Source organism: Talpa occidentalis, unplaced genomic scaffold (genome assembly GCF_014898055.3).
Source record: "Talpa occidentalis isolate TD23 unplaced genomic scaffold, MPIMG_talOcc4v2.1 talOcc4.6, whole genome shotgun sequence".
Classification (NCBI taxonomy): Eukaryota; Metazoa; Chordata; class Mammalia; order Eulipotyphla; family Talpidae; genus Talpa; species Talpa occidentalis.
In genome coordinates this window covers 65,673,851-65,687,363 of record NW_023604972.1, presented here as the reverse complement: position 1 = coordinate 65,687,363, position 13,513 = coordinate 65,673,851, and the positions used below count along the sequence as shown (strand labels likewise).

The 13,513-nt window shown below is 40.0% G+C and overlaps 1 protein-coding gene across 1 annotated transcript in view; it reads right to left on the bottom strand.

Annotated features, from left to right (window-relative positions):
* The window catches only part of MCC (MCC regulator of WNT signaling pathway), a 336,988-nt gene that overhangs the window by 199,245 nt on the left and 124,230 nt on the right, over window positions 1-13,513 (bottom strand). The gene's annotated exons all lie outside the window — the stretch shown is intronic.

Here is a 13,513-nt window from a genome sequence, read left to right as displayed (position 1 = left end):
TGTTTGTTTGTTTGTTTATACATGCACTGGGTACAGTCAGAAGGGCGGGAGGGCGAGAGAACTCACCAGAGCCAGAGCTGGGAGCAGAGCAGGCAGAAGGACCGAGGCACACTGCTGAGGGGAGCAGCGGGCGGCAGGAGAGGTCTGCGCACCATGTGGGACCCTCCTCCAGTGGCCGGGGAGCAGCTGGGGATCGAACCAGCGCCGCAGAGGCCGTGGGCAGCTTCGCAACCCAGCGCCCAACCGCTGCGCCACCGGGGAGGCCCAGGACTGCATATTTAATAGCAGATTAAGATGAGTGTGATGAGTGATGATCCAAGACAAGGCAACATAGTATTTTATTATTAGATTAATTCAAACTAACTATAATATATTTAAGAAGCTTAAACAATTACTAAAATTGATGCTTAGTCTAGTCTCTAATGATTTGGAACCAAAATGAGGAAATTTCCCTCACCTTCCCATCTTTTTCAAAAATTTTAATCCTGATCCTAAAGTATGATAAGTGACACAAGAGAACAGTGGATCTATCCAACAGACATGATAAGTAAAAAGAATGACTATGGAGTCTCCAAACTTTGTCAAAAAGTTAACTCTGCATTCCCAGAGAACCACCATGAACTTGCCTAAAAAGATGATCAGGAGATTTTGTGAGAACAGTTTCAACAGCATTAATGGTAAGAACAGTAATTAACACCATAAATAAAGTCACCACAAAGGATTTTTATAGGACTAAATATTAAGGTAGGAGGCCATCACAACAGATGGAGCCCTCTACACACCAAGCTCTCATCCTCAGAAGAGTTCCACTTCACCATGTAACCACAGGCTTTTAGTTCCATATAAAACGACAATGATAGCTACTCAAAATTCAAACTTTCTTTTAGAAATAAATACTGGATGGTCTTACTCATAGCAGGAATTTAGAAGACCTAAATAAGGGACCAGGAAAAAGACAAATTATAATAAAGTAAAAATAAAAATCAACAAGCAACTATAAATCAGAGACACAGTATGGGGAGAGGGAGGGAAAGAGGAATTAGGGTCAAAATAAAGGGAGGGATTGTATGGGGAATATAACCAAGATGAAAATGCATACATTGTGCAAAAATGAAAAATTATGTAAAAAATATATAAAATAAAAAAAGAAATAATATAAAAAATAATAAAAACAACAAAATTAGCAGGCAAACATAAATCAGAGACATTCTGTGAGGGAGAGGGTGGAAAAAGGATCAAAACAGGGGAAAGAAGAGCATAAGGAATGGTTTACAGGTGAATTGGTGGTGGGAATTTTATGGGGAATACACAATGATGTAAAAGATATAAATAAATAAAATTAATAACTGCAAAACATAAAAAAAATCTGTGTTTACTGTTAAACAATAGAAATATATTAAAATAAAACAATCACCAATACAAATATACTTTTATTATTTTTTTTAATAAATTTTATTTTTATATTCCCCATACAATTGCAATCCCCCCATTCTGACCCCAATCCCTCCCCTCCCGCCCCCCAACCCCAAAAAGTGTCTCTGGTTCATAGTTTTTGTTGATTTTGATTTTCACTTTCTTATAGTTATTCATTTTCCTGGTCCCTTATTTAAATTTTCTAGATCCCTGCTATGAGTGAGACCATCCGGTATTTTTCTTTTTCTTTTTGGCTTATTTCACTGAGCATGATCCCTTCCAGCGTCATCCATGTTGCTGCAAATTGCATGTGTTTATCTTTTTTGAATGCTGAGTAATATTCCATGGTATATATGTACCACATCTTCTTGATCCAGTCATCTATTTTTGGGCATTTGGGCTGTTTCCAAAGCTTAATTGTAAACAGTGCTGCTATAAACATAGGGGTGCAGGTGTTCTTTGGAATTGATGTTTCTGTGTTCTTTGGGTAAATACCTAGGAGTGGAATTGCTGGATCCTGTGGAAGCTCTATGTTTAGTAGGTCCAGAAATCTCCACACAGCTCTCCATAGTGGTTGGACCAGTTTGCACTCCCACCAACAGTGCAGAAGAGTTCCTTTTTCTCCACAACCTCGCCAACATTTGTTATTGCTAGTTTTTTTAATATGTGCCATTCTCACTGGTGTAAGATGGTATCTCATGGTAGTTTTGATTTGCATTTCCCTGATTGCAAGTGATGTTGAACATTTTTTCATATGCCTGTTGGCCATTCGCATTTCCTCTTCAGAGAAGTTTCTTTTTAGTTCCTCTGTCCATTTTTTGACTGGATTATTTTCTTTGTTGTTGAGTCTCATCAGCTCTTTGCAGATTTTTGTGATCAGTCCTTTATCATTAGTGTTGGGTGCAAAAATGTTCTCCCAGTTGGTGGGGTTTCTCTTTGTTTTTGTTATTGTCTCTTTTGCTGTGCAGAAGCTCTTTAATTTGATGTAGTCCCAGCTGTTGATCTTTGCCTTCACTATCACTGCTTTGGGTGATGTGTCTGTAAAGATGTCTTTGATATGCAAATCACGTAGTGTTTCTCCTATATTTCCTTCTATGTATTTTATGGATTCAGGTCTTATGTCTAGTTCTTTAATCCATTTTGAGTTGATTTTTGTGTATGGTGTGAGGTAGTGGTCAAGCTTCATTCTTTTGCATGTAGCGACCCAGTTTTCCCAGCACCATTTATTGAACAAACTTTCTTTGCTCCAATGCATAGTCTTTGCTCCTTTGTCAAAGATTAGTTGACCATAAATCTGTGGGTTTATTTCTGGATTTTCTATTCGATTCCATTGGTCTGTATGTCTGTTCTTGTTCCAATACCATGCAGTTTTGATGATTATGGCTTTGTAGTAGAGTTTGAAGTCTGGGAGTGTGATGCCTCCATTCCCTTCTTTTTTTTTCAGGAGAGCTTTGGCTATTCGGGGTTTTTTGTGATTCCATATGAATTTCATCAATAATTGTTCTATTTCTTTGAAGAATGACATTGAAATTTTGATTGGAATAGCATTGAATCTGTATATTGCTTTTGGAAGGATGGCCATTTTAATAATGTTTATTCTCCCAATCCATGAGCAGGGGATGTCTTTCCATTTCTTTGTGTCTTCTTCTATTTCTTTTAACAGTGTTTTATAGTTTTCTTTGTATAGGTCCTTTACCTCTTTTGTTAGATTTATTCCCAAATATTTGATTTTTTTTGTTTCAATAATAAAAGGGATGTTTTTTTTGATTTCTTCTTCTTCAGATTTATTGTTTGTATATAGGAAGGCTACTGACTTTTGCGTGTTGATTTTGTATCCTGCCACTTTACTGAACTGATTGATGAGTTGAATTAGTTTTTCTGTGGAGTTTTTGGGGTTCTCTATGTATATTATCATATCATCTGCAAAAAGTGATAGTTTGACTTCTTCTTTTCCTATTTGGATTTCTTGGATGTCTTTCTCTTGTCTTATTGCTCTGGGAGACTTCAACACACCACTATCAACAATGGATAGATCAACAAGACAAAAAATAAGTAAAGACACTAAAGCTCTAAATAAGGATCTAGAGTGCTTAGGCTTAACAGACATATGTAGAACACTAAACCCAAAAAAATCTGAGTATACATTTTTCTCAAGCGCATACGGATCATTCTCTAGGATCGATCATATACTGGGGTACAAGACAAACATCAACAGATACACCAAGATTGAAATCATACCAACCATCTTTTCTGACCATGAAGGCATCAAACTAGAAATAAACCATAAAGAGAAGGCAAGGTATTCTCCTACCTCGTGGAGATTGAAACCCACACTACTGGAAGTCCACTGGACTAACGAGGAGATAAAAGAAGAAATTAAAAAATTCTTTGAATTGAATGACAAGGAGGACACCAATTTCCTAAATGTATGGGATGCAGCAAAAGCAGTAATAAGAGGAAAATATATAGCAATAGATGCTCACATCAAGAAACAAGAAAGAACTCAAAGAAACAACCTAATCTCGAAACTCAAAGATCTAGAAAAAGAACAACAAAAAAGCCCCAAAACCAGTAGAAGAAAAGAAATAATAAAAACCAAAGCAGAAATAAATGAAATCGAAACTAAAAAAACAATCCAAAAGATCAATGAAACCAAGAGCTGGTTCTTCAAAAAAATAAATAAAATAGATAAACCCCTTGCCAGGCTCACAAGGGCAAAAAGGGAGAAAGCACAAATAAATAGGATAATAAATGAAAGAGGAGAAATCACAACGGACACAGCAGAAATCAAAAGAATTATTAATAACTACTATGAACAGTTATATGGAAACAAGTTTAACAATCTAGAGGAGATGGACAAATTCCTACAACTCTACAATCACCCAAAGCTAGATAAAGAAGAAATAGAACACCTAAACAGACCAATTACAATTAGCGAAATTGAAATGGTAATCAAAAACCTCCCCAAAAACAAAAGCCCAGGACCTGATGGATTTACAAATGAATTCTACCAAACATTCAGAGAGGAATTGGTACCTATCCTTCACAAACTCTTCCAAAAAATTGAGAAGGAAGGTATAATACCTAACACGTTCTATGAAGCCAACATTACACTGATACCAAAACCGAACAAGGACAACACAAAAAAAGAAAACTATAGGCCAATCTCCCTAATGAACACTGATGCAAAAATCCTCAATAAAATTTTAGCTATCAGAATCCAACAGTGTATCCATAAGGTAATTCACCACGACCAAGTAGGATTCATTCCAGGGACACAAGGATGGTTTAACATCCGAAAATCAATCAACGTTATCCAACACATCAACAAAAAGAAATATAAAAACCATATGATAATATCAATAGATGCTGAGAAAGCTTTCGACAAAGTGCAACACCCATTCATGATAAAAGCCCTTGAAATTCTTGGGATACAAGGAACGTACCTCAACATCATAAAGGCCGTATATGACAAGCCAACAGCCAGTATCATTCTCAATGGTGAAAAGCTGAAAGCAATTCCATTAAGATCTGGAACAAGACAAGGATGTCCACTTTCACCACTGCTTTTCAATATAATACAAATATACTTTTAGTATTTAAATACTGAATGTTTATTCTAAGTCTCTGTTCAAATGAGTTGGTTAGTTGCAAGGATGCTGGGTCAACTTCACAAAGGGGGAATCCCAGGGAAGGAGAGAAGGGCTGTGGGCTGCAAAGAGAGTGGCTCCAAGCAGAAAAACATGAGGGAAAATCATGGACATCAAGAACCCAGGAGTAATTAATTCATTTCAACATTGCTCGATCTCTGTTCCACAATTCTAGATATGACCAGAGGGAGATCACTCCAAATACTTTCTGATCATAACACTTTTTGCAATTTGTGTAATATTAGACCTCAAATTCCAGGTGGATTTATTTGGAAAACTGAATTGAATCCATTTTGAAGTCTTTGTTTTACATGTGACAAGTGATAATTGCAAATAGGCAATAATAGAGGATATATACAAATACCTACAATGCAAAGTAGAAGTGTCCTCAACTGTCTCCTAAACACACGATAAAGCTGAAGCAGGATGTTTGAATCTGATTTAGGGTTTTACAAAGAGTCAGTGAATTCCATTCTGAGTGTTGCTTTTCCCACACTCATTGAAGGAGGTAGGAGATTCAAATGCTGGCCTTGTTCTTTTCCATATTTCCCTTTCTCTTAACCCAAGCTTTACTAACATTTTCTTCAATGAGTTTTTAAAGACATGATGTATTTTATGCTGATGAAAGAAGGCCACTGTCTGTAGGTTTTACAGGAAGTGCTGAAATGAAAGCCAACCGACTAGTTAAAAGAGCAAGCCTATGAGAAAAGGATATAGGTTTGACATATTGGACAATCAACAGCCACCAGCCTGTGGGCAAGAAGTTTAACTACTGAGGCTCTGTTTTCTCAGATGTAATGCAAGCATTACCTTCCCTGTTTGCTTCCTTAACTTGGTGCCTAACAGTCAGGGAGATGAACCCCATAAGAAGGTGACTAAACAGGATGGAGAAAACAAAGTGTGAGGCCAGCTCTACCTCAACATTTGTGTACTTTCCTTTCGCTTTAGGCACATTAATAACATGTAGATAGTTATTACAACTCTGTAACCTGCTAGTATCAGCTAAACCTTAAAAAATGAATCTGAAAATCAATATTATAAAACACAGTTACTATAACAGGGCACATTCTTATCAGTACTGAAAGGGTTTTCTATTCAGATGTTAAGTTTTGAAAATATAAATAATTCTAAGATTGAAAGTCTTAAAAGAATATTTTTAATTGTATTGTAGGAAAATATTTGCTTAAATAAGGGAAATACAACAGTTTCAAATCAATGAATTAACTGAGTTTGGAGCCTCCTTGGTGGCACAAGGTGTTAAGCACCAAACTATGAAGTAATCCACAGCCTCTGAAGCACAAGTTCGATCCCCAGCTGGCCAGGGAGCAACCCACATGGCGAAGCAGATCTCTCCTGTCTTGCCCACTGCTCCCCTCAGCAATGTGTTTCAGTCAGTGTGCCTGTTCTGTTACCCACTCTGTCTCTAGTGAATCATCTCATCTCCTGCATCTCTGGCCTGTACTCCAGCTCTTGTATCCATAAATAAGTAAATCTTTAAAAAAAGAAAAAGAAAAGAAAAAGAGTGAGTTTGTAGAAATACATGGAGGTAGCACAAGAGGTAAAATAGAAAAATAATCTTAAATAAAACTATTGAAACCAGTACTAAAGTACACACAGATCAGCTTTGGAATCTAGGAAGTTGTGTGAGGTACTAGAAGGCAATCTACAGGCTGGAATCCTATCTGTAACTTCAGCTTGGTAGGATGTGCCCACCCTTTTGCCAGCACAGTGAAAGCCCAAAACTGCTGCACCAGCTGAAATAAGCAGTGACAACTCAGTCCTGCAGGTTTGACCCAAACACTGAAGTTCAGAATTATTCCAAACTCTAGTAACCCATCATTCAGTGCAAATATCTTGTTTCACAGAGAGGGGAAATGAGGCCTGAAGGAAGGTGAAGGCACTTCCTTAAGAAAAATAGAACAGGGCCTCCCTGGTGGCACAAGGGGATAAGCACTGCACTCTAAAGCAATCCGTAGCCCCTGCAGCATGAGTTTGATCCCTGGCTGGCCAGGGAGAAACCCACATGGCAAGGCAGACCTCTCCTGTCTCACCTGCTGCTCCCCATCAGCAGTGTATTTCAGTCAGTCTGCCTGTTCTGTTCCCTACTCTGTCTCTGGTGGATCCTCTCACCCCCCACATCTCTGGCCTGTACCTCAGCTTTTATATGCATAAATAAATAAATCTTAAAAAAAAAAGAAAAATAGAACAAACTACCAGCAGAGTTAATGTATCCCTATTCTGTTGAGTATCCTGGTCCTTAGAGATCCCACTCAGTGTACACCCCATGAACCTGGGATGCTTTCCTTTATCTGGTAGGAATCCTATGTTTTCCAATTTGCCAATAGTGGTGTATATCTATACCAAAAGACCTTAAAATGAACATAAGAGTATTTTTTCTCCTACTCTGATAAATATTCCCCTGTGTTTTCCTCAGGCCAATTATTTTTTAAACATTTAAATATTTCAGAACCTCAACCCAGTCAGGTGGGAACTTGGGCCCACCTTGAAGGGGAGACAGATTGCCCCGAGACCTTCCCACTTTCAGCATGTGAGGCCACCAGCCACCGCCCAGAGCAGCAGAGGTCTTGTGAAGTTTCCTGGGACCATGCCAGACCAGTCCAATCAGGTGAGACTTGGGATCCACCTTGGGGAGGGAGCCAGAGCACCCAGAGACCACACAACCCTCAGGAAGAGACACTTGGCATACACCAAGACCAGCAGAGGCCTAGTGGATGAGATCCTGACAGCACTAACCTGCAACCCACCTGGATGACCCACTCCCAGGTAGGATAAGCAGAGATTCTGCCCACCAGCCCCAACCACCAAGATAATCCATGTTGCACCTTAGTAAACATCCAGAATTAGAGGGAGAGGCAGATACACATGCAATAGAAGCCCCATCTATAACAGAATAAGCCAAAACACAATGGCTGGGGAGAAAGAAAAATACAAGTGGTCAAGCAAGACCTTAGGGGAATGATATACCACACAAAGAAAATCAAATCTCCAAAATCCAACAACACTGACATGGAAGAATTTTACTTCTTTTCAGATGAATAATTCAAAATTGTGACCTCCCTGGTGGTGCAGGCGGTTGAGTGCCATGCTGTGAAGCTGTCCGCAGCCTCTGCAGTGCCAGTTCAATCCCTGCCAGTCGTGGAGATGCCCACATGGAGAGGCAGACCTCTCTTGTCTTGCCTGCTGCTCCCCTCAGCAGTATATTTCAGTCAGTATGACTGTTCTGTTCCTCGCTCTGTCTCTGGTGAATGCTATCACCCTCCCACACATCTGGCCTGTACCCTGGTTCTTGTATAAATAAATCTTAAAAAAAAATAAAAGAATTCAAAATTGCCATAATTAAGAAACTCAAAGAATTTGAAAAACAAGTCACATATATTCAAGAGGATGCAGAAAAGGAAAAGAAGGCTATGAGTAACATAACAAACAAACAAAAAATCAAGACAAACTTTAAGCAAGAAAATTAAGAAACTACACAATGTAAAAAGATCAATGGAGGAGATAAAAAAAATCTGGAGAAAGCCAAGGAAATAGAATAAAAGATATGGAAGAAAGAATCAGGAATCTTCAAGATACAGGCATGACAAGACCCAAGAATGAGAAAGAAAGAGCGACAAAGGAAAAAAGAAGAAACACTTTGAGAAGTATCTGACACCTTGAGGAAAGGAAATATAAGAGTCATAGGAATCCCAGAAGGAGAAGGGAGGAAGAAGGGAGCTTGAAAAGTTATTCAAGGAAATAATTGAAGAAAACTTCCCAAACTTGAAGAAGGAAATAAAAAAAGATACAAAAAGCTAAAAGGACACTGAACTCTTTTAATGAAAAGAAAGGTACTGCAAGACACATAATATTAAAGATTGCAAGAGTCCAAGACAAAGTTAAAACAATGACGCTGACAAGGGGGAAGAAACAGATAACCTATGAAAGAAAACTGATTAGGGTAACATCAGACTTTTCTGAACACTCAGGTGAGAATGGAGTGACATATTCAAAAAACACCATGACAAAAAAATGCCAGCCAAGAATACTATATCCTACAATTCTCTCTTTTCAATATGAGGGGAAAATAAGGACCTTCTCAGACAAACAAAACCTTTAGAAACTCACTACAATTAACCCCCCCCAATCGAAGTAGTATTATAAAAAGACTTAGGATTGAAATTAATAGAGGAATGAACACAAAAAACTGACCGAGGAATTAAATAGTACCACAAAACAAAAAATAAAATGGTAGTAACAGACATCCACATATCAATAATCACCATAAATGTTAACAGGCTGAACTCACCAATATAAAGACACAGACTAGCATGTTGGATTATCCAATAGAATCCAAACTTTTGCTGCCTTTAGGAAACACAACTGAGTTCCATTTATGTTCCATAAACATAGATTGAAAGTAAAAAGTTGGACAATAATTCTATAAGCAAATGGCCTCCAAAAGAAGTTCGGAACAGCCATACTTAGATAAAATAGACTTCCAGCTAAGAAAGGTCATAAGAGACAAGGATGGACACTATATAATGATCAAGAGGACAATACACCAGAAAGACATAACACTCATCAATATATACTCATCAAATGAAGGAGCACAAAAATACATTAGACTATTACTGTCATTTCTGAAAAGAGACATTGGCAAAAATACATATGCGGTAGGAAACTTCCACACCCCACTCTCACCAACAGATAAATGAGACAGAAAATAAAGACACAATAGCACTAAGCAAAGATCTAGACCACATGGACTAGAGGACACTATACCCCCCAAAAACTAATATACATTTTTTTCAAGTACACAGGGATCATTCTCTAGGATCAACCACATACTGGTTTACAAGACAAACATCAACAAATACATGAAGATTGAAATCACACCATGGATCTTCCCTGACCCAAAATCTATCAATTTAGAAATCAATTACAAAAAGAGAGCAAGGAAATCACCTATGACATGGAGACTGAACAAGTCACTGAAAAACCTCTTGGTTAATGAGGAAATCAAAAAAGACATTAAAAAAATACTTTGAGACAAGTGATAATGAAGATACATTTCAGAACATATGGAGCACAACAAAAGCAATATTAAGAGGAAGGTATGTAGCAATACAGGCCCACATCAAGAAGCAAGAAAGAACCCAAAATAGCAACCTAATTTCCCATTTCAAGGAACTAGAAAAAGAACAAAAAAGTCAGTAGAAGAAAGGAAATAATAAAAATTCACCCAGAAACAAATGAAATAGAAATTTTAAAGAGTCTAAAAGATCAATGAAATCAAAAGTTGGTATTTTTAAAAAATAAAAGACAAACCTCTAGCCAGGCTCACAAAGAAAAAGAGGGCCAATAATTTGGCTCAGATAAAAGAGGACTAGAAGGGAGGGAAGCACAGAACCCTGCTCCCCTCCCCCGCCCACAGAGGCGGCACTCTCCGACCCGCAGAGAGGAGGAAAACAACAAACCAAAACGACCCACAAGAACAAACGACGCAGCAAGCGGGACTGTGAGTGGAAAGGAACTATTGCAGCCACCACACCCCATGAACGGGAGCTGTGGAGAACCCCGCAGGATCCGCTGTGGAGGTGAGCAAACGGCTCTGGGCGCCATTGAAGAGAGACCCCGCCCCCGGGGAGGAGACCAGCACCAGCACACAGCCCCGGGCCGCCCGGTAAGCTTGTGCGGAAAGGCGGCGCGCTGGAAAAACAGGCGCGGATCGCGGTCAGGATTGCGCGGAACAGCGTCGGGCTGGAAAACCAAGTGCGGATCGCAATCAGGATCGCGCACGGAAAAGCAGTGCAGTTGAAAAGCAAACACGGATCCAGATCGCAGCTGCCCAGGTCCCTGCGCCTGCGACCTAGGCTAGAGGGGAGATGCGCGGAGGCCCTCACTGAGTGAGCAGGCCCAGGCGCCCAGGCACGGGAGCGGGATTCAAAAGGCGCCATTCCCGCGCCACTGAACTGGGCTACAGCCTGAGTCCTGGAACTGAGGGCTTTGGAACTGACACCCGGGGCACGAAACTAGGGGCGTGGGTTCCCCACGATGGTGGGGCACAAGGCAGACACAGCACCCCAAAGCCGTTGAGGTTTACCCTACCACTCCCGCTCTATTCCCTGTCCCACGGGGTGGAAAATCAGCTCCCCAAGGGCTCCAGGAGAGATCTCTGGCGCCACCTAGCGACTTGAAGCCAGCAGAGGCGCCTAGAGGAGCCAGTGGCCAGCTGGGGAGTTAGCCCACGCCGGGCCCCTTCCGACCAGTAGTCTGAGCCCACAGGGGGAGCGAGCACCCACAGCCGGGGCAGACCAGGTGCGCAGAAGAGTGTGCCTGAGACCGGACGCACAGGGAGTGTGTCCCACATCACCATCTTAAAACAGGGACATTTCTTCAGTAAAGACTACCTGCAGAAGGCTTCCTCAGGAGCCAGAGGTGAGCGGGGGAAGTTCGCCCACGCCAGACCCCCTCTGGCCTGCAGTCCAAGCCCAGAGGGGGAGCAGGAACCCACCGCCAGGGCAGACCAGGAGCATAGGGGAGTGTGTCCCCACATCGGCATTTTAGAACAGGGACCTTTCTCCAGTAAAGACTGCTTGAAACTGACAGATGACTCCTGGAGGAACCAGAGGAGAGCAGAGAAGCTCACCCAAGATGCCGGCCAATCCCAGCTACACAGTGTCCCAACGCATACGGCAAATTAGAAAACAGACAGTAGGGAAGAGAAGAACCACACGCAACCTAGCAACTCCCCAGGGAAAAAGCACACCACAAAAAGAAAAGCAGCCCCCAGATTGCAACGACAGTAACTTGGAAGAACTTCTGAGCCTTCCAGAAAGAGAATTTAAAATTGCCGTGATTAAAAAACTGACAGAAGTAATAAAGGAAAACAATGATAAGGGAAAAATAATCAACGATCAGAAGAATGCAATTGAGTCCCTAAAGAGGGAAGCAAAAGAAATGCAGGAGATCAAAGAATTAACGGAAGAACTAAAGAATTCTGGGAAAAGCAATGAAAGCAGAATAGATGAAATGGAAGAACGAATAAGTAATCTTGAAGACACAGAAATAAAAAGAACCAAAACAGAAAAGGAAAGAGAAGTACGAAGGAAAAAGAACGAAGAAAGACTTCGGGAACTATCTGACTCCATGAGGAAAGGAAATATAAGAGTTATAGGAATACCAGAAGGAGAGGAGAGAGATGTAGGAAAAGAGAAAATATTCAAAGAGATAATTGAAGAGAACTTCCCAAATGTGAAGAAGGAGCTGAAAATTGATATACAAGAAGCAAGAAGAACACCAAACTTCCACGACGAAAGGAAAAATACAGCAAGACACATAATAGTAAAGCTCCCAAGAATCCAGGACAAGGAAAAAATAATGAAGCTGGCAAGAGGGAAGAAACAGATAACATTCAAAGGAAAGCCAATCAGGCTGACATCAGACTTCTCCGAAGAAACACTACGGGCAAGGAGAGAGTGGAGGGACATAGTCAACAGACTCCAAGAAAACAGATGCCAACCAAGAATTCTCTATCCCGCAAAGCTCTCCTTTCTCTTTGAAGAAAGAATATGGACCTTCCCAGACAAACAGAAACTCCGGAATTTCATTGCAACTAAACCCCCACTCCAAAAAATACTACAAGGAGTCCTAAAGCCAGAACCTCAGAGGGACGAATAACAATGAAAGAAGGCCAAAAAAAAAAAAAAGTTATTAAAAGAATAAATAAATAAAATCAAAGAAAAGACAAACACAATGGCAAATACAGATGTTAACATATCAATATTAACTCTAAATGTAAATGGACTAAACTCTTCAATAAAAAGACACAGAGTTGCAGCCTGGATTAAGAAACAAAACCCAACCTTTTGCTGTCTCCAGGAAACACATTTAGCTACAAAAGATAAAAATAGGCTCAAAGTTAAAGGATGGAAAACAATCCTACAAGCAAATGGACCAAAAAAGAAAGCAGGAACAGCTATACTTATATCAGATAAAACAGATTTCAAACTCAAAAAGATAAAAAGAGACCCCAATGGTCACTACATTATGATCAAGGGGACAATACTTCAAGAAGAAATAACACTCATTAACATATACTCACCAAACGAAGGAGCACCAAAATATATCAGACAACTGTTGTCCTCTCTGAAAACAGACATCAGAGAAAACACATACGTAGTGGGAGACTTCAACACACCACTATCAACAATGGATAGATCAACAAGACAAAAAATAAGTAAAGAAACCAAAGCTCTAAATAAGGACCTAGAGCAATTGGGCTTAACAGACATCTATAGAACACTAAACCCAAAAAAACGGAGTACACATTTTTCTCAAGCGCACACGGATCATTCTCCAGGATCGATCACATACTGGGGCACAAGACAAACATCAACAGATACACCAAGATTGAAATCATATCAACCATCTTTTCTGACCATGAAGGC